A 27,907-nucleotide genomic window follows, 5' to 3' on the forward strand; every position below is an offset into this window, starting at 1 on the left:
ATTGGATAAGTCCCCTGCAAAAAAATGCTAGCCAGGGCTTCTCAAGCTAGAGATATGCCTGCCCCCTTGACCAAGCCCCACATTTGGCTTCAAGGTTGGCGGGAAAATTAGGCAGGAGAGGTGTGTCTACTCTCTTCCAGGACTACTCCTAAGGTGCCCTGGACGGAGGTGACTCCCTCCTTAGAAAATCCTCCATCTTGAATGGAAGGATTTGACTCAATCAGATTAGGGGATGCTGTCCCTCCAGAAACCCAGCACAGCCTCCAAGAAACCCCTGAGACTTTTCAGCCTTCACCCAGTCGCCAAGAACCTCTCTTTGGGCTAGAGCATCTAGTCCTCAGCGGTTGCCGGTTTAGGAACCTCAGCAGTTGAAGACTGGCTCTTGTGTCCGGGTGACTCTGCCCTGCCAGAAGAAAGCACCGCAGCAGGACGGCTTCTACGACCTAGAGGGATCCTCTCTGCCCAAAAACCCAAGCTGTTAACAGCGCTGTTCCCGAGAGCCTGTGCCCTCCTGCAAGTGGCCCTGTCAGTCTCCTCCTGCACAATCTGCATGTTAATGTTAATGTTAAAACAACTTATAAAGCCTATTGCATATCAACACAAATGCGCACTGAATCTTTTTTAGAGCATAGAACCTTTGAGGTCGCGGGCGGACACGCCCGCTCCAGAGCGCTGCCCCTTCAGTGTGGGGTCCCCCAGGGCTCGTCCCTGAGCCCCACACTTTTTAACGTGTATATGTTACCTCTGGAGGAAATCGTGACACCTTTTGGTATTAAGGTACTTATGTATGCTGACGACACTCAACTTGTTGTCTGTCTAAACCAGTCTGCCCAATGTCAGGAAAACCTAGCGGCGTGCCTCAAGAACATCTCAAAATGGATGAGTGAATCTCTCCTCAAACTCAATGGGGAGAAGTCAGAGATTCTACTGTTGGGCAATCCTTCTAAACTCCCCACTAAGTTTCTGTGGCCACTCTGCATGGGAATACCCCCCACTCCAAAAAAAGAAATAAAAAGCCTAGGGATCTGGCTTGACCAGGGCCTTAACTTTAAGACACAAGCCAGAAAAAACGCTGGAATATGTTTTGGCCTCGTGCACTGCACGCAAAATTCTCCCCCTCATACCTCTCAGTCCAGGAAACTTTTCATTCAGGGCCTTATTATATCAAGGCTAGATTATGGAAATGCCTTATACCTGGGCGCTCCAAAACTGGTCATTAATAAACTTCAACAGGTCCAGAACGCAGTAGCCAGACTGCTTACTGGTATTAAACTTAGATGCTCTGCAAAACCCGCTCTCAATTCACTACACTGGCTGCCAATTCAGGAAAGAATCACCTTTAAAACCCTCTGCATTACCCACAAAATCCTTCATGGCAAGGGCCCCCCTATTTTGAGACCCCTCGTCAAACCATATAAAGCCAGTAGACAGCTGAGATCCAACATCCTCTCCTTGGCTAGCGTCCCCAGAAGCAAAAGAGCGCGGTCAGGGGGTCGTCTTTTCTCATACAATGCCCCTAAATTATGGAATGCCCTACCTCTCAACATCCGGAGGGAAACAAATCTATTAGTCTTCCGTAAGCTATTGAAAACCTGGCTGTTCCCCTGAATCACCCCGCCCTGGATCTAGTCTGATGAGTCACAGCGCTGGGACGCCCACGGGTAGCTACGCGCTTTAGAAATCCAAATCAAATTCAAACCTCCACTGTCCTTTTTTGGCACCACCACAGTGGGTAAGACCCATAGTGTCGGACCAGTGGAGTGCTCCATGATGTCATAATTTAAGGATATGGGAACATACCAAGTTTATTTAAGAAAGTAGCCAGCAAGACACACTCGGCGACAGTCCCGGAAACACCAAAAGAGCCCCCCTGTAGTCTTCTGAGCCCTACGAGTGAAGCCTGCATGCCCGAACGTGCTATGCTAGCTGATTCCCCCTGAGTAATCGCTTTGCACCTCTTGCAGAGCAACCTGTTACAATCGATGTATATATTAACTTGGAGCATACATGCATAGCAGATAATGGGCTAAACATGAGCTTCCCCCAGGGTTGAAGGACGGCTGCTAGGGAACTCGCACCCTCCAATCTAGACCTACAGAGGGAAATAGTAGCCCTAAAAGGTACAATTGAGACTTTGACTGTCTTAATGTCAAAATTGTATCTTAAACTAGAAGAATGTAGTAGATCTGAGTCCCCCCCACCAGTGCCCACTCAAAACAGTCACACAAAATCAAAGATGGGCTCTGCAACCTCCCTTTGCATGCAAACCTGCCATAATGCTTTGAACATCAATTCTGCCCCATAATGTGGTCGTATTTTTGCAATGATAGGGCTTCTAGCACCATAACAACCGTACATGGCAAGTATCAGATGGACCGGGGTGGAAATATAGGGGTACACCACGGGACTCTGTGGGGCATGGGATGCTGACAGAGCAAGTATCACAGACACCGAACACAGATTGTGGTAGGGCTCTGACACCTTGCCAACCACTTTATCCCACACATACTGCTACTTTCCCTACAACTAATCACATGACCAATACCCCTAAGGTTGACTGCAATAGTTATAAACACGAGAACGGTGAGGCCTTAAAAAACAAAGTTATACACTGGTTGAGGCATACTAGGGGATGCAGATCTATAATAAAGGACGATATTGTGCAGGCAAAAAGATGCGTCCTAAAACATAGCTCTGTTGATGCAATAGAGCTTACTTAGCTAGTGAACATTTGGTGCACAAGTTGCCTTGGAAGTCAGAACTTACCCACCACCTGCCACAAACATCTGGCTGAAGTTGAACATACCTAGCATGACTGAACAGGTTAAAGTTGCCCCATTGTCCCATAGGATTCCCCACTTTTGACTCTGTCCCAGAATGACTGACTACCCCTAGAATTTAACGAGCAACCCATGCCCATTTCCAGTGTAGATTGCGTCTTCACTCCTCCTGTATCACATATCCATCAGGAGGGCCCCTCCCAAGGGTATGAGACTATAATATTCAATCCACAGCCTGCTTCAGCTACAGCTATAATGTCATTGACAAGAGACCATTTGCAGGCTAGAGTCATAGACACATCCAGCTACCTTTCAACTAAGGCGACAGAACCAACTGCCCTTCTCCCTTTCCAGACTCCCTTCCTGATGTCAAACATCAGGAAGTTTAAAATATTGACGTAGAATGTGGCGGGCATAAGGGGGAAGCCCGATGCCCCCATTGGCTCAAGTTCATCAACCAACATGGGATCTGCTTATTACAGGAAACTTAGAGCCTGACCCTCACATTCATTCCTGGGTTCATGACATTTCATAGACCGGCAATACCATCAAAACATGGCTGGTCGTCAGGTGGGCTGCTCATTTTAATTAACATCTCATTAAACTGTGACATCAAGGAGCTGGTCACCAGTAGCTCAGACATCCTTGGTATTAGACTAAACAGGGGCAAGGGCAAGCATCAACATTTATAATGTCTATGACAGAAGTTCTAGAGGAGGTAGCTCCCCAACTCTCCATGCCCTGGATACGTTACTGGATGTCAGGCATGACAGACACCCTCTAATAGTTGGTGGAGACTTTAGTGTTGCACATGAGCCACTTGATTGGGCTGACTCCTATGAGACGAATGAAGAGGACAAATCGTGGCTGGTAACAACTCTAGAGCTCCCCCCTATAAAAAAAAGTGGTTGCAAGCAGTTCTGCAACTGAATGCTATAACCTTGGAATATAGGCTAATGGCCACCAATAGGAGAACCAGCTCCGAAAAAGGAGGGGGGATGACCTTTATCGGCCAAACAGGTCGAGTCAGATAGATTACTTACTTGTGGATCGTACCCTATGGCCTTTAGTACAAGATATGGCTATCATCCCGTCCTGTGATAGTGACCACAATCCCCTTAGCCTGATTGTTGAAAATCCATGGGGTGAAAAGGGGAGGGTTGCTTCTATCCCACTGAGCACCAAGGAAGTAATCCCTTCAAATGATAAAAAACGGCTCAAATGGCCTGCAATTATAGCAGATAAACAAAAGATCAAACTAATAAAAAATTACATAGAAACGCATTTGGAGACTCTATTACTAGCGACGAAGAACTAACTACACAGGCTAGCTGTAGCGTTTTAAATACCGAATTCTTTGAACACTTGGCCAGATCCTTTTATGTTCATACTCATAAGGACAGATCTACACAGGGGAGATTATTGGGAACAAATCTGTGGTTTAACAAGGAGTGCAGGGAATTGAGAAGGAGATTGTCTATAGCCATCAGAAACAGGGATATTCCCATGACACGTGACGTTAGGAGGCATTATAAACAGGCCCAAACCAAAGCCAAGAGAGAGTGGGATGAAAGGAGATGGGAAGAACTTGAGGAGGATATCCTGCACCCAGATAGCAGGAGGTTTTGGTCACTTTTGTCCAAGGGTAATTCTGAAAGATCACCCCCCCTTTGGCCAATAACATCCCTGCTATGAAGTGGCATAAACACTTCAGTGCTCTGTACTCTATTACTAGTACCCAAGACAGAGCTCAGATGCTTCTTGACATGGGTCAGCCAGTAGTTAGCCTCTCGGTCACCAAAGAGGAAATCTTGTCTTCCTTGGATGCAATCTCACCAGCCGGGCCCGGATTGTATCCCTGGTGACCTCTTTCGCTGTCATAGGGGAAACTGGGCAACATACTTCACAACACTGGCCAATGACATCGCTGGCGGGGTGATGATTCCAGAACTGTGGAAAGGGTCTGAAGTTATCCCCATTTTTAAGAAAGGCGACAGGTCGAAGCCCTCCAACTACCGCCCGATCTGCTTGATCGATTGTGCACAAAAGGTCTTCTGCCGCTCTCTCCTAGTTAAGATCCAGGACTGGATGGATGAGAATCACATCCTCTCTCCACTCCAAGCGGGCTTTCGACAGAAGACTGGCACTACCAATCAAGTTTTTCATCTTGTCATGCTGTATTGGAAGGTAGTTGTGTTGGGCAAGGGTGGTCTATATCTAGCTTTTATAGACTTCAAAAACAGCCTTCGACCTTGTCCCCAGGGATCTACTGTGGCAGGTGCTCATGGACATGGGAATGCCCTTGGGAATTCTGAAACTCCTAATCGGGTTGCATGAAGAGAATTTCGCCCGAGTGAGATGGGGTAGCCAGGGCCAAACTTCTGAGCCCATCAAGATTCAGCAGGGGTCCGCCAGAGCTGTGTTTTAGCTCTAACCCTTTTCTCTTTGTACATTAATCAAGTAGCTGACCTCCTATGCTCCATTTCAGCTGATGCCCCTCTTTGGCGAACCACAAAATCTCCACACTATTATTTGTATAAGATACCCTCTTTGTTTGTAAAACTCCTTTGGGCCTCCAAAAATTATTGAACCAATTCAAGGCTTTTTGTGATGGGAGGGGTGTGGTAATTAACACCCTCAAAACCAAGCTAATGCTGCTGAATCCCCACAAGTCCTTCAAGAGAAATCTGTCCCTGGACAATGCTCCACTTGAGAGGGTGAGCTCTTTTGACTACCTGGGTATTAAGCTGTCTGAGGGAATGACCTGGATGACCCATCTTAAGAAGGCATCTCTCAAATGTTCTCAGTTAACTGGGGCTCTGAGGCAAGAGCATTACCTTTCATATACAAAACTAGTAGCACCTGCTCTCAAATTGTATAGATGCAAGGCTGTGAGCAATGCCTTATATGGGGCAGAGTTGTGGGGTACAGCAAACGTAAGCAATCTTTTAGCAGTGGAGAAAAAGTTCCTTAGACACTTGGTATCCCTTCCCCAAAGCACCCCTCTCCTTCCACTTAAACTTGATTTGGGTATTAAGCCTATCAATGATCTTGCAAGGTTTTGCCCACTATAGTTTTGGCATAGATTGGTCAACACTCCAGATCTGGAACCATTTGTTGCAGCTCTCAATGAGGTCTCTGCTCTGGATATTACTAAAACGATTGGCTGGATCAAACATGTAGATTGCCTTCGGTCAAGAATCGGCTTGCCAAAACACGATACCGGCTGCCCACCAACCTACACTAGAGGCCAGGCCAACCTATTATATTGGGCATGGGTTGAGCAGAACGCATTCTCGAAAATCGAACAGGGCAGCCTAACAGATGCTTTCGTAGACCTGAAAACCAATCACCTTTTAGAAACCTACTTTGATATCATCAAGGTTCCAGCCGATAGGAAACTGTAAATCCAATTCAGGCACGGCAGCCTACCAATCAATGCTTTTACAAATCTCTGGCTGATGAACAAATCTCAGCCTAAGGGCTGCCCCTGCTGGTCTTGCTCACATGAATCAATAGGCCATGTTCTTTTTGCTTGCATAGCCTATGCGAAACCGAGGGGCAAATAACTAGCTCCAGTGTGCAGACAACTCGGGACTCAAAACTCTAAAGAGGCCTTGTGCATATTGAAATCTGATGCTAGACCTTTATTTATTTATTTATTTATTTATGAGATTTTTATAGCGCACAACTACCCGGAGGGGTCTCGGCGCTGAAAGATAGAGGGACATAGGATTGAAGGGAGTGCTTACTGGTTGAATAGCCATGTTTTTATCAACTTCCTGAATGTAATGAGGGATGGGCTGGCCTTGATATGTAGTGGAAGGGTATTCCACAGTTTGGCAGTGGCAACTATGAATGCTCTGTCTCCCCAAGATGATTTCTTTGTACGTGGGATGAATAGGCAGCGTGCAGAGGAGGAACGCAGGGTTCTGGTAGGGATATATGGACAGAGTGCCTTTTTCAGGAACTCCGGACCGGAGTTATTGATTGCTTTATATGTTATACATAACGCCTTAAAGTTAGTTCGACTTCTGATTGGTAGCCAGTGTAGTTGGCGAATAACTGGGGAAATAGATTTGAATTTAGGCATACCCGATAGCATTCTTGCTGCAGCGTTTTGCACTAATTGTAACTTATTTAAGACTCTCTCCTGAGCATTCAGAAAGAGGCCATTGCAATAATTGATTTTTGCCATAACCAACGTACACATGAGAGTCTTTCCCGCACTCGGGGGAAGGAAAGGGAGCAACTTCCTTACCATTTTAAGAGTGTTAAAGGAAGCGGATACAACTGCATTCGCATGGTGGATGAACGAGAGCTTGTCATCGAACATAACCCCAAGGTTCCTGACTTTATTGACTGGTTGAGGCGGAGGTCCCAACTCAGTTGGGACCTCCGCCTCAACCACGTAGGGGACCAGCCAGGGGTTAATCTGCCAAAGGTCATAACCTTCGTTTTATCGGAGTTTAACCTTAGGCAGTTTTGTGCCATCCAGGAACTGTTGGCTAACATTCCCTCCTGGCTGCCACTTGTAATCCATCATTATGCACTGCCAACAGCAGTTGGGTGTCGTCGGCATATGACGTTATTCTCATCCCTAGTTTTTTAAGGATCCTGGCCAGGTCCGACACATAGATATTAAATAAGGTCGGACTAATGGAGGATCCTTGTGGCACCCCACATGGAAGAGAAAACATGGGTAAAAAGGATTTGCCCAGTTTAACCGCTTGAGTGCCATTAGCGAGGAAGGAGGTTAGTAGCACTTTGGCCTTATGTCCTATGCCCATGGCCGAGACACGGTCGATTAGAATGGAATGATCGACCGTGTCAAAGGCTGCGGACAAATCCAATAGAACATGGACCGCCGCACCCCCTTGATCTAAAATCATCCTAATTTCGTCCGCCGCCTTAATAAGGGCTGTCTCCGTCCCATGACCCTTCCTAAACCCGAATTGAGTGGAGTCCAAAAGATTATTTTGATCAATGAATAGGGATAATTAAATATTCATTATTTTCTCCACAATCTTTGCAGGGAAAGGAAGGCAAGCAATCGGCCTATAATTTTTGGGTTCTGTGGGATCCAAGTTAGGTTTTTTTAATAGGGGTTTAATAATGGTCTTCTTCCAAATCAATGAATATAGGCCAGTGTGGAACATTGAATTAAAAATACTAGTAAGAATAGGGGCTATGTGTTCTGGAATGAGTTTTGCTATTGAAGGAGGACAAGGATCCAGAGGGGAACATGATTTTATAGAGAGAATAAGCTCTTTTACTAGTTCCGATGAGACTTGACTAAATTCTGCGAAGCCCGTAGCCGTGTGATTAGCCAGGCTATCTCTAGCAGGGGGATATAACTTAACTTGTGTATCAAAATTTGAATAAATCTGAAGCACTTTGTCTTCAAATAAATCAGCAAGAGAGTGGCACAGAGCAGGTGACACCTCTGTGACCATGCTTGTAGGTGTATTGGAGAGTTTGGTTACCACCTGAAATAGCTGCTTGGTGGAATTTTGAGCCAACTCTATTTGTGTTTGATAGTACTTACTTTTTTTCTGCTACAATAAGGTGCTTGTATTTGGTCAGTGAGTCCTTATATAAATCTTTCGCATTATTGTCATAGTATTTGCGCCATTTTCTCTCTAGATTTCTGCACCGTTATTTTTCCAATCTTAAGGCCTCTGAGAACCTTGGGGCTGAAGGCACCTTTCGATTAGTGGAGACATTCTTAACTGGCACTGTAATGCTGAAGGCTTTATGAAGCCAAGAAGAGTAGTTATTGGCCGCTATGTCAGGATCTGCTATAGCTTCCTGCTGGGTAGAGGACAGTGTTTTTGCAAGAGAATAATATCAGTATTTTTCCATGCTCGAACTTGTTTAGGGGTACGCGAAATGGTTTGGCTTTCCTTAGCTTTTGTAATTTGTAAAGTGCAGAATATTGCAGAGTGGTCAGTCCAAATGAGCGGTAGGACAGAGGATATTGAGATATTAGTATTGCTGGTAAATAATCCATCGAGGGTGTGACCCGCCATGTGAGTAGGTGTTATAACCAGCTGTTGTAAGCCTGCTGACCGTAGGTCTGCTATAAGGGATGAGGATTCCTTATCCTGTAAAGATTCTAGATGGAAGTTAAAATCTCCCAGTATGGTGTAATCAGGAGTTCCTGCCATCGGTTCTATAAGAATGTGTACATTTTTAAGAAAGCCTGCTCGAGGGCCTGGAGGACGATAAATCAAAGATCCTCTGAATGTTTGAGTATTGGGAAAAGTGATAGAAAAAGACAGTGCTTCACACACTGATAATATAATTGGTTCCATTTTTATGGCGAAAGTTTCTCGATGAATAATCGCCAACCCACCGTCCTTTTTTAACAATCTATCATGTCATGATACACAGTATCCTTCTGGGGTAGCCGCACAGAAGTCAGGACCTGTAGAAGAGTCACCCCACGTTATAAACGCAAGATCTAACTTATGATTGGTTAGTAATTCCTGTATTTCAATTTTGTGCTTGGGGAGGGAGCGAGCATTGATGAGTACAAAATGAATGGGGTTAGAATTAACATGAGAAAAATGTTCACTGGGAGGTAGTACCAGAGCAGTTGGGGACACCTTAAGCAAGCAATTGGGGCATGTGGCTGGTATTTTGTTAGTGAAATCGCCCAGGCTAAAAAGGGTACAGTCATGATTATTGATGGAGTTAATCAAGTCCCTAAGTTGAGATTTTGTGTAAGTGATTTATTTGCTTGCGCAACTGCTGCATTTTTAGGCCACTTTTGGGCGATTAGAAGGAGGGCGCTGTTAATTTCCTTGTCTGGTCCCGAGAGCTAAAAGGGAAAAAAAATGTGACGATCCGTTTAGTCAAGATTAATTGCCAATATTGCTACTATTTTATACTGTAAATAGTTGTCCTTGTAGTAATATGTTTATGCATTTTAACTTCCCCATTTCAGTTTGATTACGAGTAATGGCGCTTTTAAAGAAAAAAAAGCTTTTATGAATTGTTGTCTCATGTTTGGGCTGTAAACTCATGTGAATGCGCTTGCACTTTAGTTATGTGGTTCTATTGCCCTTCTTCGAATTGCTGGAGGCATCAAATTATGATCTACCTGAGAATTGTATCATTTACGTTCTTTTGTATGTTGCTATCATCATGCCAATCATAGCCATTTTTATCTCTAAATTATTTTATCAGCCATTTGAATGTTGTTTTGCAGTCCTTTAAGTGAAAAGCAATTCAACTGTATCTTCATTTACGTGAAGCTGCACCTTAATTGTCTTAAGTTTCCCGAGTCCATGAAACAGTGTCACGAATTGACTCGCTATTTCAGAATAGGCATTCAAGTTGTAGTTAATAGAGATCAGTCCCATATTAGCAGCAGTATAAAAACTTAGTAAACATGCACGCAACGATGTACCTGAGAGGACGTGAATTGGCACTTGCACTGTTTGTGCTGCATTGTCACTACTCTTTACTCTGCAAGGGCGAAGACGCTGCCCAGGTGCACACCTTTGTTCTTGACGGTGTGAGATGTGGTATCGGCACCAGTTCTTTGTACTTTTTTGCCAGCCTGATGTTCATCGACACACCAATGTCTATAATAAAAGTTGTAGGGCAACCATTCACCTTGAGCATGATTTTACAGGCTTTGAAAAATCTACTCGCCCACTCACTATGGCGAGATAGATTTTATCAGGTCGAGCTGTTTTTAGTACCTTCTCAACTGTCTGTTGAGTGAACTTAAGTTGGAAGGAACAGGTATTTAGTTCATTTAGGAAGTGAATGAGCAATAAAGACACCTTTAAATCTTGTTTTTATCTTGACACATTTTCTGGCTGTTCAAGGACAGAGGTCAAATGTCAGTTTTTATTTTTACTAATTGTTTCTTACCTTATCCTGGAGGTTTTTGTTAAGTGAGCTATCCAACCATCAATGTGAAGTAAAAGGCTGTAAGATGTCAGCTTTTTTTTCTAACACAAAACATTTAAGCAGCTTGTAAATAAATAGTAGAAGTACTTCGAAATGTATCAGGAATTGCGAAAGAACATTTTTTTTGTAATTCAGAAATGTGATGCAAACATAGATTTACGTAGGAGCAAAACAAATCGGAACACTTTACTTGGTGATGTGCAAATGACAAATATTTGCAGAAACTTGATTTTCAAACATTGTACACTATTAGTTTTAGGAGTAAAACCATGTCAGTGGGAAATGTTGTGACCATTTCAATGGAAAATCTGCTGATTGTAAATAAGTGTGCGACCACTTTATGCTTCAGGTATGTGTTTATTAAAAGTGATCATTTTTGAAATGATATAAACAACCCTCCTGCCCCCGCCCTAATGACAATGCGGTTAATGAACTAAGACGCAAGTCAGCGGTCATGTGTATCATATATACAGGGGGCAGGAGCTTCACTCTTTGTGCCTCGAGAGCTTGGAATGAGTTGCCCTTCCTTCTTAAGATTGCTCCGGATCTTTTGTCATTTAGGAAGGGTCTGAAGACATGGCTCTTCTCTTCTCGCAGTAAGATTTTCTCTCAGCTTCGTCAGGTAACCCGTACTTAGCGCTAGGACACCCAAGGGTAATCGCGCGCTCTATAAGTGCAAATAACATAACATAACATAACAACATAACATATATATGGCTTAGATATATAGAGCAATCGTTTAGCCTATTAAATCAAACAAAAATGTTTTTTTGACAGCAGATATGCTGTCCTAGCGTATTTGAAGGTGATCTTATATGTGATAAAGAAGAAAATAAATGCTCAGTGAATTAAAATATTTGACTAGGATCACATAATTTGAAACTAGTAATGGGTCAAGAGCATTATAATTTGGTTGAGTAGATTTTTTAAGTCACCAGACCTGCAGGTCCAGTAACAATGTTATGATTTTTCAAGGCCTGTTTTGGTACAATGTCCAAATGACCGTTGTTGCTTGGTTTCGTGATTCCTTTTAGATTTGTGTTATTCTTTGCAAGCGGCCAATCCTACATGGAGAAGATATTCTACATCCAGATTGAGTTATTCATGGTCTTGTCATACCACATCTTCTTCAGGACTATATTTGCCAACTTTAACGGAATCTCCTCTAGCGAGAATATCGCATATGGATGATATCAACACCTTCCAGGAGGTACTTATTAAGGGTACTAACAAATGAAATATTGATTTGCCAACCACTTCTACAAATTGGTTATTTTTGAGACACTTGTTGAAAAATCTGTAGCTAAACTACTACTACTACCGTTGGTTCCAGGTCTCCTAGAACCAGGTATAGAACTTTTCTGGACACCTGCTGCTGTAAAGGCTGCACCACCGCAGCTGCAGAAAATATACAGGCTTCTGGATCAGGATCCATCCTTTATTTGCTCAAATCCTAATCCAGACTCTATTATCGTGTCAGCTGCTCAGAAACTACATACCACAGCTCAAACCTATATAGTACCTCCTGCAAAAAAGAAAGCAAAAAATTAAATTCGGTGGGCAGAAAAGTCTGCAGGACATCTGGGGTTTCAATGAAAGCTGCTAGCGCTACACCTCTTCTAAGGCGTTCTGATGGGTCTCTGTGGAACTCAATTCAACATTTGTTGGAAAATCTTCCCAGAGATAAACGTCAGGTCTTTCTAGAAATTGTTAATGAACGCTTGATGGTGTCAAACCAGGTATTCAGTGCTATAGCTGATTCCTCCACTCTCGCAGTGCATGGCTACTGTCATGGTCTAGCTCTTTGACGCTCTTCTTGGCTGAGATTCACAGGATTGAAACATGAAGCCCAATCCAAATTCTGATCCTGCTGTTTTCAGGAAACACCTTATTTGGCTCTCATGCTGACGATGAGATGTCTTGAATGAAACCTGCGCTTGACACTCTAAAAGCGTCCAGAATGGAGAAAAGATGGGAATATAGGAGATTTTCCTAAAGGCCCTCTGTTATGTTATGTTATGTTATGTTATTTATGTTTTTAATATAGCGCAACGGATACTCAAAAAGAGTGTCCCGGCGCTTTGGGTAAGGGGAACAGATTCAGAATAACATAACGCAATTAAAAAGAACACAAAAGGACAACACACACACAAAGAAACAAGAAAAAGCAACTAGTGAGGCCTACTGGGTGAACAACCAGGTTTTAAGACCTCTCCTGAAGTCCAAAAGACTAGTCGCTCCCCGAAGTGAGAGTGGAAGCGCGTTCCACATCTGTGGGGCTAGCAGACTGAAAGAACAGCCGCCCCGGCGAGCTCTCTTAATGCGAGGGACGGCCGCCATAAGCAGCGATTCAGACTGCAGAGAGCGGCCCGGATGGTAAAAGACCACTCTCTTCTGGAGATGTTTAGCTCCTACTGCGTGGAGTGCCTTATAGGCCTCTGACTGCTAATACTTCCACCATAGAGTTCAAATTCCTCATTGGCTTAAAGGGCAATAACAACAAAAATCATCTCAACAGCCACTCAGACATAACTAACAGCGCTGCCAGTCAAGGAGCAGAGTAGGTCAGCAATTAACTGCTCAAGCCACTAAACCAAATGGTGGCAGACAATGAGTCCTCGCTTCCCCCTCCTCTGCCAACTTCGGTAGGGTGAAGTATAACATATTATCTACATAGGTGGCAAAAAATAACCACAGACAAATGGGTTCTAACTATTGTAGTCCATAAATTTGGGAGAGGTACCCTTCTAACCAAAAGGGACAGAGTAAAATACCAATTGAAATAAGTAAGGGTCCCTTTTGTCACACTCACTCTCTCTGTCAAAACCATCAACCAATGTATGTCATATGTAGGTAAAAGGAAATCCACCCTTCACTTGCATTCACTAAATTGGCTTGGTACTGAACACTGTTTCATGTAAAAATGTCTAGTTTATTCAGAATTAGTACAACTTTACATATTCAAAGTTAAAATATACTGCATACAATATTTTATCACAATTTAAAAAATGAAAAACCAATATTCATATTATGTCCAGAATATCATCACAGATACATCTCAATATTATATAGAGCACATTTGATTGTTGTGAAAAGGAATAGCTCTGATTAATACAACCACAAGGTTATCTATAACCAAATAGCACAAGCATTAAAAATTACAGGCTGTTGCTGGTGGTCCCACCGACATCCAGGCCATCGGTCTGACCGCTGCATTACAATGAAGATGGTCAGAATGCAGTGGTCGGGGAGAAAGACCACTGCCTCTGTCAGGCTCAAGGAGCCCGTGGGGCAGCAGTCAGAATCCTGTCCATACAGTAGAGGTGGTGTCTGCGCAAGCACCTCCGGAGGGATTAGGATATCCAAGGCAGACAAAAAGGGACACTAGGGCCCCCCATCCCCAGTGGGACACTGCTAAGTGGACTGGGGCACATGTAATCCCCCCCACACATATCCACATAGTGCCTGGCACAGGATGTGCACAAAGTGCTTTTTTCTACTGCAGTTTGTGCTGCGGCCCTTTTCCTGGGCCACAGCACAAGCCACACTAGAAAAAAGCACTTTCTGACTGCCACCATGGTGATCCTATTGTAATAGGGCGGTTATGACCACTGACTCCTTTTTGGGCGGTCTCCTACCCAATAAGATGGTGGTTGGCGGTCCTCCCGAAGGACATTGTAATGTGGCCCCATGTTAGGAACCCAGGAAGAGAGTGCTGTGGATTCAGGCTGTACAATCCCCCTCGGACAGATCTATCCCAGACACATGCACGGTGTGTCCCCAAATGCATTTTCCATAGTTTTATCAAGATACTCACTACATTTAGTTCAATAAAATGCCCCAGAATTTCTAGGGTACCACTGTCACCAATTCCAGTAGTAATTTACTTGGGAGGGCTGAGTCTAGCAGAGACCCTGAGCTTGCAGTTGGCTCTCCAGAAGGCTAAGGATGAGAAAAGGGAGAAGGCCAGAGAGTTCAAGAGTGAGGAACTAAGACCAGCTCACCAGGAAAGAGAGGAAGTGGGAGAGCAGGAGGAATTGGCCTGGAAAGAGCAACTGTGAGTGGGGGAAGAAAAACAGAGAGATCAGGAGGAGAAATGGAAGGAAAATGAAAGAGAGCTGGAGATGGAAAGAATAGCCCTTGAGAGAGAAAAACGTAGGACGGTAGCAATGACAATTCCATCTGGGATAAGTGACTTTCCATCTAATTCAGGGCAGTTTGTGCCTCAGGTTACAAGAGATCTGTGCATATGTATTTGGAAGGTCAGGACATCTTGGAATGGTTTGTGAGCTTAGAGGGCGATTTTAAACACAGAACTTGAATGCAGTGTTAAGGCAGCTGCCTTAATGGGGTGAATGTGATTGCAAGGGACAGCAGCAATTGGGATGTGGTTCTGATTAGATGGTTTGGGCTTAAGCCAACTCAGTAGCTTTGGAGATTCTGGGCCTGCAAGAGAGTGGATGGTGTTCTGTTTGAGACTTGGTTTAATGGAATATTTTTTTGATTGGAATAAGTGTATGAGCGTGATGAAGGCCAAGTTGATTGTGACAGAGGGATTCAAAGAGGAGTGTTGTACCCCACTTTGGCAATACCTATTTGATTTGACAGAGTGACCATAGAAGCTTGCAGTGTTGGCTAACAAATGATTACCTAACAGTGTTCATAAGGGGCTAGAACAGCACAGTTCTGACCCAAAGGAAGGATGAAAGGAACGCTCCACAGACTGGTTCCAAACTGGAGGGTAGGGGCCAAGACAATTTCCACAGGACTTGAGGAGGGCCCAGGTGAAATGAGAATGATAATGGTGTGTCCTGCAGGGAGTATAATTAGAAGGGTGGACAGGGAAGTTCTTCAAAGTGCAAGACCCTGACCCAGCAGTATACGCAATAGCAAGTATGTTACACGTGGGTGATGGTACCCGAGACGGCCTGGTTGCACTCAACCTAGTAGCTGTGGAGTTCATGGGGAGAGAGCCTGATGCTCTGAAGCGCTTTTATCCTGACACTGTGGGCTTTGTGCAGGAAGTTAGTATCAATGGGATGAAAGTGCCTGACCTAAGGCATACTGGAGGCGTATGCACTATGGTTATGAGGAAGTGCCTTAGGCCTGAGTAGATGCTCCCTAGTGCCAAGGATACATGCTTGGTACCCAGTAGAGAGGGCATGGAGTATCCTCTTGCCTAGGTTGAGATTGAGCTAAATTGCAAGGCAGCCATGTTTGATGTTGAGGTAAGGGAAAAGAGAGGTAGTGGATGTCTCTTGGGCAATAAATTGATCGACCCTGGCTTGGGGCTAAGACTGGTAGCCTTTGCAACTTGGACCACATCAGCTGTGCTGACCAGAGCACATCTCAGGAAAGAGATGGGACTGAAACGGGAATCGTAGCGAGTATTCCTGGGGCCCGTGGGTAACCTTTTGACACACATATCACTGCGACTGAAATCCAGGTGTGAACCTCTAGTCCCTCGCATGGCCTTTGTTGTGAGACTTTGAGATTTGGAGTTGCTCCTGCTGTAACAGACTGATTTCTAGAGAAAGGTTAGGGCAGAAGAGAGGGCACTTCTAAAAGAAGCAGTCCCCCAAAACACACTTCATAGGCTCAGACCCTAAATCACATTTGGTGTCTGGAAATGTACCATAAGAAGGGGAATTTTAGTAGAAGTAATAATAAAATAAATGTTATTAATCAAAAGATTACAATAAAAAACGTATAAATCATCATGGTCAGCACAAATATCAAGGGACCCTTAAAAATGTCTAAACTCATGATTGAAATCAATGTGTTAACAGTTTGCTTAGATCATATGACATGAGTTAAAATCAAAGTATAAAAATAAAGTTTTGGTAGATCAGAAAATTAATAGTTTATAAGCTTGGTCCAAGAATTTCATTAGCAATATTATTGAACTATTGTCACTGACACTAAAACAGTATCTAACCGCCTCCACAGTAGATATTATTTTTGCCTTTTATAATAAATGGCTGCAGATACATTTTCTTTAAATACAATAGTTTGTGACAAATACACAGAATGTGAAAAATGGTTTCTGTTTTGAGCCCTCAGATTCAAAAGTTTTTCCTTTGAGTGCTGGGTTTTATTTCCCCTTGAATTTGTAAATGGGAATATAAAGTAGTCTTTATGTTAAAATGTTCATTTTAACATGACCTGGCATATTTGACCCTAGATACTATTGGCTCTGTAAGGAAAAAGTGTCAACAAATAAGTCCACGTGACTGTATTGTTTAGATTGAGCCAAGTCGAAATCCCTCTGTCTCAAAGTTAAAATCCCACAAAGTAAATGTTTCTGGCCGGTCGATTTAACTTTACCACGACTCTAGATAAGGTAACTTGTAAAATTCTGTGTTTAGGGATAAAACCTGCAACTCTAAGTCCTTATATGTTGTTGGGAGTTAAAGGAGGAGTGCCTGGAGCACCAAACCTGCAGAGCCGTGTGTGTGATACTCACCTGAGGTAGCCACTGCAACCACCATGCCAATGAGAGAGATGCTCCCAGAGACTCCTGTCAGACAATCCCTGCGTGTGTGGATAAGCTACCGGCGGAAGACCACATACAAACTTGTCTGCCAGATAGTGCTTCTATGCTGGAACTTATTTGACTTTTCTAATAGGACAGAATGGGACTTCTGAGACTCAGATTGTTGGTGGGGCCTAACCTTAATATCATCTATAGTAAACGGGGAATAATCACTACAATTGAAAGGGAAGTAGGGTTCAGGGTTTTGCCAGTAAACACTAGAGCCCTGACGTCAGGGACTATGTGTACTTTTTGTGTATGCCATATTTCACTTTGTGTTCATATATAAATGTTACTTTTGGCATAAAAGAACGTATTTAACTGGACAATAATTGATTACTGCTGGTTAGTGCATTAGGAGCCGTGAGCCTGTGTTAATCTCTAGCTCAAGGTGTTCTTGTTGATGATCACTACTTATGCCTTGTCGGTGTTGAGCTAAGGGTTACCTGGATTAGTGCAAGGTGCATCACTTGAGTAAGTGTACATCATATACTAGGGCAGCCTCCTCCATTGCTGTGCAGTGGTTGGGATTAAAGCCTGCACTGTTTACCACTGAAGTGAAGGTTACATGAAAAACCATCACTAGCTAGGCACATATAAAATACTTTTATCAAGTAAGTTCTACTGAACTTTTTGGATTGGTTTTCAAGGGTCTTAGCACAACCCTTTCTCCAATTTTTGGAAGTTTCGTTCACTAGGGTAGGTAGGCGCATTACACCACACTACACCTAGTACCATGTCTCAAGAGTGTGAGTGCAGTGGGGCTCAAGCCTGTAAATACAGTTGTCTTAAGTTCCAGGAACTTGGGACCTTGGCTTTATCTAGGAAACGTAAGACCATTAGAGATGATTCCTGCAGGATGACTTCCAAAATCCTGATAGGTTAGATGGGCAGGATATCTTTGGCTTTTGCTCCAGAGGAGGAGTCAGGGGTGTCACACCTCAGTGACCCCACTTCTGAGCATGACCAGGAGGAGTCTTAAGACCCCTCACTGGTGAACTTTTATTCTCCAGGGAATAGTACTGAAGGTACAGAGGAAGTCCCTAGAGGTATGTGCCCTTTAGTTCTCCTGGGAGGGTTCCAAAGAGTACATTGGAGGCCCAGGTCCTCCTCAGTTAATTCAACATCCTCTTTCATTTCATTAGGGACCTCCATCTCCAGCAAGACATAGAGCTCCATAGAAAGGGAATACCATATGCTCAAACTTTAGAGAGCCAAACTCAGAATCAAGAAGGAACAGTTATCCCTGGATGTGGAGACCCTAGAAGTTCAGAAGGCTCAGAATAATTTGGGATTAGGACCCCCATGGTGGCAGCTCTAGTGAACCTAGAGTTAGGGAACCCTTCTTTGACACTAGGAACTTGATCAGAGGAACACCTCCTTACCAGGAAGGTGATGACATCCACTAGTGGATTACTGCTTTAGAGAGGGCATGTAAAGTTCAGAACGTCCCTCAGGGGCAGTGGGCCGCTATCCTGTGGCTCTCATTGGCTAGCAGAGGTAGAGACAAACTCTTGACTGTAAATGAAGAAGATGCAGACAATTACAAAGTCTTGAAGAGTGCCTTCATAGATGTTTTTGTTTAACCACTGAGCAATACAGGGTTAGGTTTAGGGACACACAGAGGGCATACATTCAAGACTGGGCATATTTTGTAGACAGTGCTATTAAGGCTTTGGAAGGCTGTCTTCATGGAAATAATGGGCATGATTATGAAGGACTGTAAAATTTACTGGTGAGGGAGCACATCCTTAATAACTGTCAGAATCAGCAAGGGGGTATGGCTTAACTAGCCACGATGGCGGACGTGTTTGGCTGAGGCTCCACGCGGCGGCCCGACAATCATCATTAATCCACCGAAGCGGAGGCCTGAAAAACAGCCAGAGCCCCTCAGCCAGAGGCCTGATCACTGGGGACACCGATCGAGACAAGAGGAGGAGGGCAACACAGGCATGGCTAGACAACCACGGGGTGGGCACCTGACTCCAACATGGTGCCCGTCTAGTAGCGGCAATAATCAACCTTGCACCCCCAGACACCGACAGAGCGGGAAAGTATGTCTGTGGCTGTTAGCATTTCCCGTAACTAAGAACGTGCACAGAACCGGTGCGTAGGCGCCGGAGCCTCAGCTTCAGCAATCTCCGCCGCTGTGTATCTGGCACGGAGACCACCGGGACAGTAACGCGTGAGCCGTGAGGGGGGCCCCGGAGCCACAATCAATGCCCACAATTGCACGGGAGACAGGCTAAGCGCAATAAAGACCTCCTTGATCCACTGCAATAAGCAGACAAGTTCAAGTGAGTGTGGGAAAACACCAGGCCCCAACACGTTGCCCCAGCCTTGCTCTCGCACCGGGAGAGAATGGAGCTCTGAAGAAGCGCGCCCTAGGAGCCCACAGGGTGCCCGGGAGGATTGGCGCTCACAAGTACTGCCCCCAATAGCTTCTGCGTTGGGCCCCCCGGAAGATTGAGGTAGACTCAGTGGAGGCCCCCCAGTGATTTGACCAGCCAAGCTGCAGCCGCCTTGCAGCTTCCAGAGAGGAGCCCCTGGGTGACGGGCATAGGGGGCCCAGCGAAAAGTGGAACCAGAATCGACATTCCCCCACTCAGACATCCAGACTGGGGGGCCCTGCTAACCCTCCCCCAGATCTCCCACCATCACCCGAATTGTGGATCCTGCACCCTACACGAGACACTCCGCCACTGAGCGCTAGGGAAGGACGGCGCCTGCTCACCCGGAACTCCCCTTGCAGCCCTGAGAGATATCTCCGCACAGTAGTGGGCCAGCACAGCGCTCACTGAGCAACAGACGTTCTCATGACTTCTTCCCTTCACGGAGGCAAGGATCCAGGGTACGCCCCTAGACCAGTGAGGGCATATTGGCGAACTGACCAGGTACGGATCGGGATGACCCGAAAGTCTCCCCAAGGAGAAGCCAGGACTGGTACCCACTGGGTGCAACGATACTGCCACATGCTCATGCTGTAACAGTGCGGAGGGCCGTACACACAAACGGACACCGGAGGCCCACGGACAGGAGCGGGAAAAAGCTGTGACACTTAAGCGTCCTCTATGCCATCTCCAGCCAGGGGATGCCTTAAGGTAATATGGACTACCCAAGCTGTCTACCTACCCAGATCGACTTCCCTAGCCCCAGCAGGCTCCAAGACAGACTCAGACTCGAGCGTCACTATATGGGAGCTGGACAGTCCTGGCCGCCATAGAACACTCGCGAGTCATTTTGGAAGAGCGCTTTGGAACCCTGGCCACGGACCTCAGCCTGCTGAGAGACGACCATCGCTAGCTGGTGGACTAGGTATCGGACGGAGAAAACATGCTAGCTGCACTACAGCCTCAACCCAAAGCACACCAAGACTCTATCAAGGACCCTGGAGGAGTCTGCATTGTTACCCTGGAGGAGTGGGCGGATGATCTGGAAGGGCGCTCCAGGAGGAGCAACTTTCGAATACTGAATTTGCCGGAAGGGGTGGAGGGCAGAGTACGGATCGCATATATAGAATCCCAGCTTCAGTCCTTCATGCCTCGAGAAGAACTCACTCCCTTTTTCTCCATCGAACGGGCACACAGTGTACCGCCCCACTCCGAGCTCTCTCCCTCGCCCCATGCTTGTTAAGCTGCTCCACTTCCGGGACAGGGACGCTATCCTGCGGGCTGCTAGAAAGCACCACCCCATCACGGTAGAAGACAAACATGTTATGCTCTTCCCTGACTCCTCCAGGACGGTGCAGGGAAAACGGGCCTCATTCTTTGAGGCAAAGTGACTGCTCCGAAACCAGAATGTTCAATACTCACGGCTGTTTCCAGCACGACTTAAAATTATCCATAAAGACACCACACAATTCTTCACTGATCCACAAGCGGCCATTCACTGGATGGAACTGCACATGCGCCTCGATCCATCATCAGGGACTGCAAAAACGCCCAGCCCCAAGTCAATGAAACCTCCGTGGCGCCGCACCCAGAAATCTAAAAGCTGCTCTGATACGCAGTCACTTCACAAGTCGCTGTCGTCTCCAGATCTGGAGCAGATGATAGCAGACCACCGAAGGCGCTTCAAGCGTCATCGGAGTTGGCAACAAATCTCTCCACACTGGACCTAGAGGGAACCCCACATATCTTCATGCTGGCAGAAGACCAAAATGACTCCAGTGACTCTGGCAAGAACTCTGGAACCCTGCCAAAGGTCACACCGCAGACTGCGGACACTCTCATCTGAGGCTTCCGCAAGACGATCATTATACGGACTATAGAACTTAACCACACCTCGTAACACCGCACCATGCACTGTCCCCTGCGTTCCAATACGACCCTACACGCTTCAGCGCATGGCTCCCCACTAATGCACCTGACACTATGCAATAGGGGCCCCCTGCTGGAGAGCCTTGGGGACGCGGCCACCCGGAAAGGCACCCCCCCAGTTCATCTAGTTACTCGATACCCGATAGTACCTGTTTGGATGTGCTGCTTGTTGCCGCAGATCCCCTGTATTGGGTTCCAGATCTCACAGAGTTCTCATTTACTTTCCCCCTGCACCATAACCTCCCACCTCCCCCATCACGAAGGGCGGGGGTGCTCCCTCATAGGTCCACATCACCCATCAGGTAGCAACTACTCACAACAGAGGGGTGGCTCCGTAAGTCCCGGGACCCCTCACCACAACAGCGCGACCCAGCAGCGCCATGATCTAAACGCCAGGGGTATACATACGGCTGGGAAACGCTATGCTATCTATGCATATGTCAAGCGCCAGCAAGCACAGGGCATTTTACTGCTAGAGACACACCTCAAAAAAGGGGAACTGGGCAAACTTCAGAAGAAATGGCATGGCACATTTGGCGCCACAACATATTCCAGATAATAGATATCTCAAAGGGTTAGTGATTGTGTTGTGTGATTAATAGACTTATTTTTATATAAACTCTGTGTGGTTCCTTTTTATATAACTTGCACTATTGATTAAAGTTGGTGAAACAAGCCCCTTTACACACCTTCAAGATAAGCCTGAAAGCTGCTCTCCACAGCTACCACTTTGAGAGCTTTCTATGGTTATTAAAGACTACTAAAATCACCATAAGGGTTGCCTGGATTAATGCAAGGTGCATCACTTGAATAAGTGTGCACCATATATTAAGCTAGCCTCCTACAGTGCCAGATATTCAAACCTGCAACCTCTGCTAGCATAATCTGGCAGATAACACCCTATCTCCTCTCGCTAGCTCCATCACGGTTGGTACAAGCGTCTGTTAAGGTGCGGTTTACAGCAATATCAAGATATAGATGCTCGTCACATTTTCTCTCTTTCTGCTCTAGCAGACTCATCAAACAGTTAATGAAAGAATTATTCAGAGTTTCTACCTCCAGTAAGGGCTTCGTCCCTGGACTGGCACCTGAACATAGTTCTATCTCTAATCATGAAGAGTTCATTCAGCACTTTCACAGAGCACACCTCATATTTCTCACATGGAATGTCGCCTTGTCACTAGCTATCACTCCGTCCAGGAGGGTAGAGGGGAGACAGGCTTTCTCAGTTCAATAACCTTCACGTGCTTCATAGGCAATTTAATACTTCTCATAACCAATCCAAAGATTTATGCCCAAGATTCCTTCGAAATTTGTCTCAATTTACCTATAATATTTTGGACTTTCTTCCTAAATCCAATATCACCAGCTGAGAGGTCTATTTATACACTAGGTATCAAATGATATCTAAATTTCTACCTACATTGCACTAACAACTCATGAGAACTGACCAACTGTTTGACTCAAGGGTGCTGCAGTCACAATATCAACCATCGCTTGATGAATTTCAGCTGAAATACAGCTTTGCCACTCAAAGGCTGGCAAGCCTCTCACAGCGATAAACAGGGCACACTCAACTAGGGCAATTTCCAGCTCAACTACTGTGCCTCCGGAGACGATATGTCATGCTGCGACTTGGAAGAGATTGCATATAATTCATGCAGCATTATTACCTGGAATCGGCACAGTGCAGTGAAGCAGCGGATGGACAGGTTTTACTACACCACTTATTTCAATAAGGAGAGCCTTTTTTGGTTCCATGTGCTTGCTTATGTATTTATGCAAATGTTAATGTATGATATGTATATATTTATTTATATATCTTATAGAGTCATCTAGCTGCACATTTCTCACCTTTGAATTCCCAGGCGTCAGGCTGGATCCGTTTACTTTTGCTCGAGCAATACTCCTTGCGCGCGCTGTCGGATTGCTACATTCGGCTCTGCGTGATGGCGTCAATAGTGTCGGTTATGAAGTCGCTGTCACCTATATAGGTGCCACCCAGGCGCACGTACGTTGGTTCTTTTCTTTCCGCACAGTTAAGCGCCGATCCTGAAGGTGTTACCCCTCTGTTGCCTTTTGACATGCTTTTTTTCAAATTTTGTCGACTTAAAAAAAAATCAAATTACGTGTGCAGGGATGTCTTTGAGGAAGACAGGGTTTAAGCTGTGCGGTGCTTGTCACCAAATGATATAGGTTACCGAGCCCCACCTCGTCTGTCACTGGTGTCTCAAGCGCAACCACGATTCAAAATCGTGCTTGGACTATTGGGCTATAACTCCCGAAGACCTTGCGGTAGCGGGCTATGAAGCTCTTTGAGGTCCGGCAGTCAACACCGCCCAGTGAGACTCCATGAAGGTCCCAGTCCGGATCGAAGAAGAGGAGGTCGCAGGACTGCTCCCAGAGCCCCAAGTCCTCTTCGTTCCACTCAAGTTCTTCGGTACACACGGGGAAGAGGCACAAAAATAAGACGTCCAAGCGGACGTCATCTTTGCCTCGCCTGTCGCCTGTCGAGGAACGTGGTAAGGAGCACGGACGCTCTAGGCACCGTTCTGCGGAGCCGGAGCCAGGGTCGACTTCGTACCTCCTTCCTCCCTTTCTGGGAGCCGGAGCGACCCCCGCTCAAATGAAAGAAATTTATGAGGTCATGTGCTGCGTCTTTGAGAGGGCCAACCCCTCTGGTGAGCCATCGAGCCACACGGGGTCAGAAGGGGTCCCATCATGTTTGACGCCGTCGCCACCGGTGGGGCCTCAGGGATCCGATCCTGGTCGACGCCAGTCATGCCATCGTGAACGCCTTCGTTGTCGGACCCGAAGTCCGTGCCGCCGGTGCTCACTGGCAGGGCCAGCCCCATTGTTATCCCCGATGATAGGGAGTCGGAACAGCATTGCTCGACGCCGATTCGGATTGAACACAAGGGTTCTATGTTGTCGCCTGAACACTTTGAAGATGTTTTAAGCTCAGGAAAGGAATGGTAGGAGCCTATGGATGCTTTGGAACACCAGGATGACTCTGCAGAGCAGATGAACTGGGATGGAGAGCTTGGGGAAGCCAATGGACTGGACACTTCCCCAGATACTGGCATGCTCTCTCCACCAGCTGTGACTACGGAATGAGGGGGCATCTTATGCCATGGTGGTTGAAAGGGTGGCCAAGATCCTCAGACTAGATCCGCCCTCCGTGCAGGTCAGGACTAATCTCCTGAGCGAGTGCTTCAGGCTGGGGCTTCCACCTCCGAATGCCTTTTACCCTTCAATGAGGCACTAACTGATGTTCTTCTAGGCATGTGGTCCTAGCCACAGGGGCTCCTGTGAATCGGACAAATGCACGCCGCCATCGCCTTGCTCTGGGCTACACAATGTTCCTCAGCCAACACCCCACCCCGGATAGCTTGCTGCTGCAGGCTTCTACATCCCAAGGCACATTCCCTTCCGCCCCTCTGGATAAGGAATTCAAGAGGCTGGATTCACTTGGTAAGAAGATGTTTTCTTCCACCAGCCTGGCATTGTGGTCGGTGAATACTGCATGCCTATTGGGCCGTTTCTCCCACTCCCTTTGGGAGACGGTTGCGCAATGGCTGCCACAAGTCCCAGAGGAGGTCTGCGCTGTTGTCTCAGCAGTTAAGGACAGGAGAGATGCAGCAAAATTCATCATAAGGTGTGGCCTTGATATGACGGATTCGCTGGGCAGATCATTTTCCACGACAGTGGCCTTGAGGCGCCATGCTGGGCTTAGGACAACTGGTTTCTTGGGCGATGTCCAGGAACATTTGATGGACATGCCATTTGATGGAACCAGTCTTTTGGGGGAGGAGGCAGACTCAGCCAAAGTGATGTTCAATGGCTCTCCGGCTACAGCCAGATCCTTGGGCCTCTCTTCTACACCAGTTTAGCTTTCACCCCTTTCCTGGCAACATAAGGGGTTTCCAGCCGCATCAACCCTATCTCATCCACCGTCCTGCGCAGACATCCCAAGTCCTGCGGGGACAGGGACGCGGTTCATTCTGACCAAGGAATGGAAGCCAGAGGTCATTGGCCACCCTGTCCTCGGCAGCCGTGGCCTCCTAGCACTTCTAGTCTGACTCAGCACGACCACACCACTCCAGTTGGTGGGAGAATCCATCATCATCTCCCCAGCTGGAGGTCCATAACATTGGACAAGTAGGTCTTGGAGATCATTCAGGAGGGCTATTTTCTGCCTTTCCTTTCTTTTCATCCTCCTATTCTGCCAAATAAAGAACGGCTGATGGAGGATCATTTGAAATTACTCCAGGAGGAAGTTACAGCTCTCTTGGCCAAGGAAGCTGTAGAGAGGATCCCGGACTCAGAAGTATGCAGTAGCTGTTATCCAGTATTGGGGTATCTTTCATAGATTCACATGCCTGAATCATTCCCCGTCGTCGAGGCGGGAGTCCCACGGTAAAAAATATATACAATAGCAGTGCCTAAAACCATTAGTAGTAGGCTAGAAAAGGATATAGGCCCAACTAGGCCCAAAACTTAGCAGCCTATCTACCTCATTATGTAAAAAGAACTGAAAATGTAGCCTCAGCCAATCAGCTGACCTCACCCTCTAGAACCTTCCCAGCCCAGGCAGTTCTCCTCAGATTTTCACCGCACTTCGTGTGTAAGGGAGTCTCCCTGAGTGCCTACTCAGTTTTTCTTCAAATTTCTTCAAGATGTCTGAAAAGAAGGCTCTTTTCAAGGCTTGTGGATCCTGCTTCAAGAAGAGGGTACATGTGGACGACCAGCACTCTGATTGTATATATTGTTTGCACCCTTCACATGTTGTGAAGGATTGCAGGATATGTCGAACCTTCCCTCCTAAGACCATCAGGGATAGAGAGGCAAGAGTTCTTTTGTGGTTGAAGTCGTCTTCCACAGATGACGAGGACAGAGCCTCTACCTCAAGTAAGAGAGCCAGTTCCAAAGAGAGGTGTTCTCCTGAGAGAAAGAAGAAACCTAAACTCTCTCACGTATCCTCTGATTCCACAAAGAGTGCTGCGTCAACAGAGTCACCAACTGTGAGTACAGCCCGAACTAAAACTGTCTCTTTGGTGTCCTCTCATACTGTCACCACCTATTCTACGTCCTCTACATCTTCAAGCACAGTTTCCACCTCAGCAATTACTTCTCCTGTGATGTCTGTCAGGATTTCTTCAGTACCTGTCATTTCACCTGCTTCATCTGATAAAAAAGCATCGAGGAAAAGCCCGTTGTCGACGGGTCTTCCGGATACGATCAAATCACCGTCTAAGAAGCATTCGTCATCAGTTCCGTCGACGGCCTCGTCGACGGCTCCCCCGTCGACGAAGGTTTCATCAGCTCCGTCGACGAAGACCCCGTTGACGAAGACCCCGTCGACGAAGATCCCGTCGACGAAGATCCCGTCGACGACGAGCCCGTTGACGAAGATCCCGTCGACGACTTCAGCTCCATTGACGTCTACGAGGATGTCATCGAAGAAGGCCTCGTCGACGACAACAACGGTGATGACGGTGCCGTCGATGACAGTTCCGTCGACGACAGTTCCGTCGACGAACGCATCTGTTTCTATTACACCGTCGACGGGAGCACTGGTTTCTTTGAATGTGCCATCTACGCATCTATTGCCCACATCTCCGGCAAGAGTGCAATATACCCATTTCCGGATGAAGTCATTTCACAGGCAGAGTTATTCTCATATATCTCCTCTCTTGCCTTCACATATTTTGGAAACCTACGTGGAGGAAGACTCTGACGATGAAGGGGATGATGAAGAGCCTTTTGGAGTGGCCCATCACCCTTCCCAGTTGAATATAAAATATCAAGAGGATGACGATGATGATGTTCATTATTATCAGGAGAATTTAGCAACTCCTTATCATCCTGAGACGCAACGCACGGAGGACACAGCCCATCTTCCGTCTTCTTTGATTCAAGATTTGCAGGCCATGCTGGCTGACTATCGCCAGAGGTTTCCGCCAACTCTGCCTAATACGAACGAGCAGCCTGTGCCAGTGGAGATGCCGAGGCATTCTCCACCACATCCTTCACAGTCTCCAAGGCAGGAGGTTGACCCTGAGACTGGGGGTGATGATGTTGACGTCTCTTCTCCAGATGAGGATGAAAGAGAGGATGGTGAAATCCCAGATTCCACGCCTACGGAACCGTGGAATGATTACGTCATTCCTATGCCCTCTCCTAATTTACCACGTCCTTCGGATTCTCCGCCAGAAGACATCGGAAGTTTTCATAACATTATGCAACGGGCAGCCGCTAGATTCCAAATTACAGTTTCGGTTGAGCAGACTGACTGTTTTCTGCATGATTTTAAAGAAGGGTATAGAAGGGTATCCAGATCT

The 27,907-nt window shown here is 46.2% G+C and overlaps 1 protein-coding gene across 2 annotated transcripts in view; it reads left to right on the forward strand.

Annotated features, from left to right (window-relative positions):
- Positions 1-27,907, forward strand: part of LOC144782607 (uncharacterized) — a 913,515-nt gene that overhangs the window by 31,338 nt on the left and 854,270 nt on the right. Inside the window, exon 2 of one of the 2 annotated variants that reach the window (XM_078661973.1) lies at positions 11,744-11,919. The exons of the other annotated variant lie outside the window; for it this stretch is intronic. The gene's annotated coding sequence lies outside the window, so the exon portion shown is untranslated. The remainder of the gene's footprint in view (positions 1-11,743; positions 11,920-27,907) is intronic. 2 annotated transcript variants of the gene reach the window in all.

Source organism: Lissotriton helveticus, chromosome 9 (assembly GCF_964261635.1).
Source record: "Lissotriton helveticus chromosome 9, aLisHel1.1, whole genome shotgun sequence".
Lineage (NCBI taxonomy): Eukaryota > Metazoa > Chordata > Amphibia > Caudata > Salamandridae > Lissotriton > Lissotriton helveticus.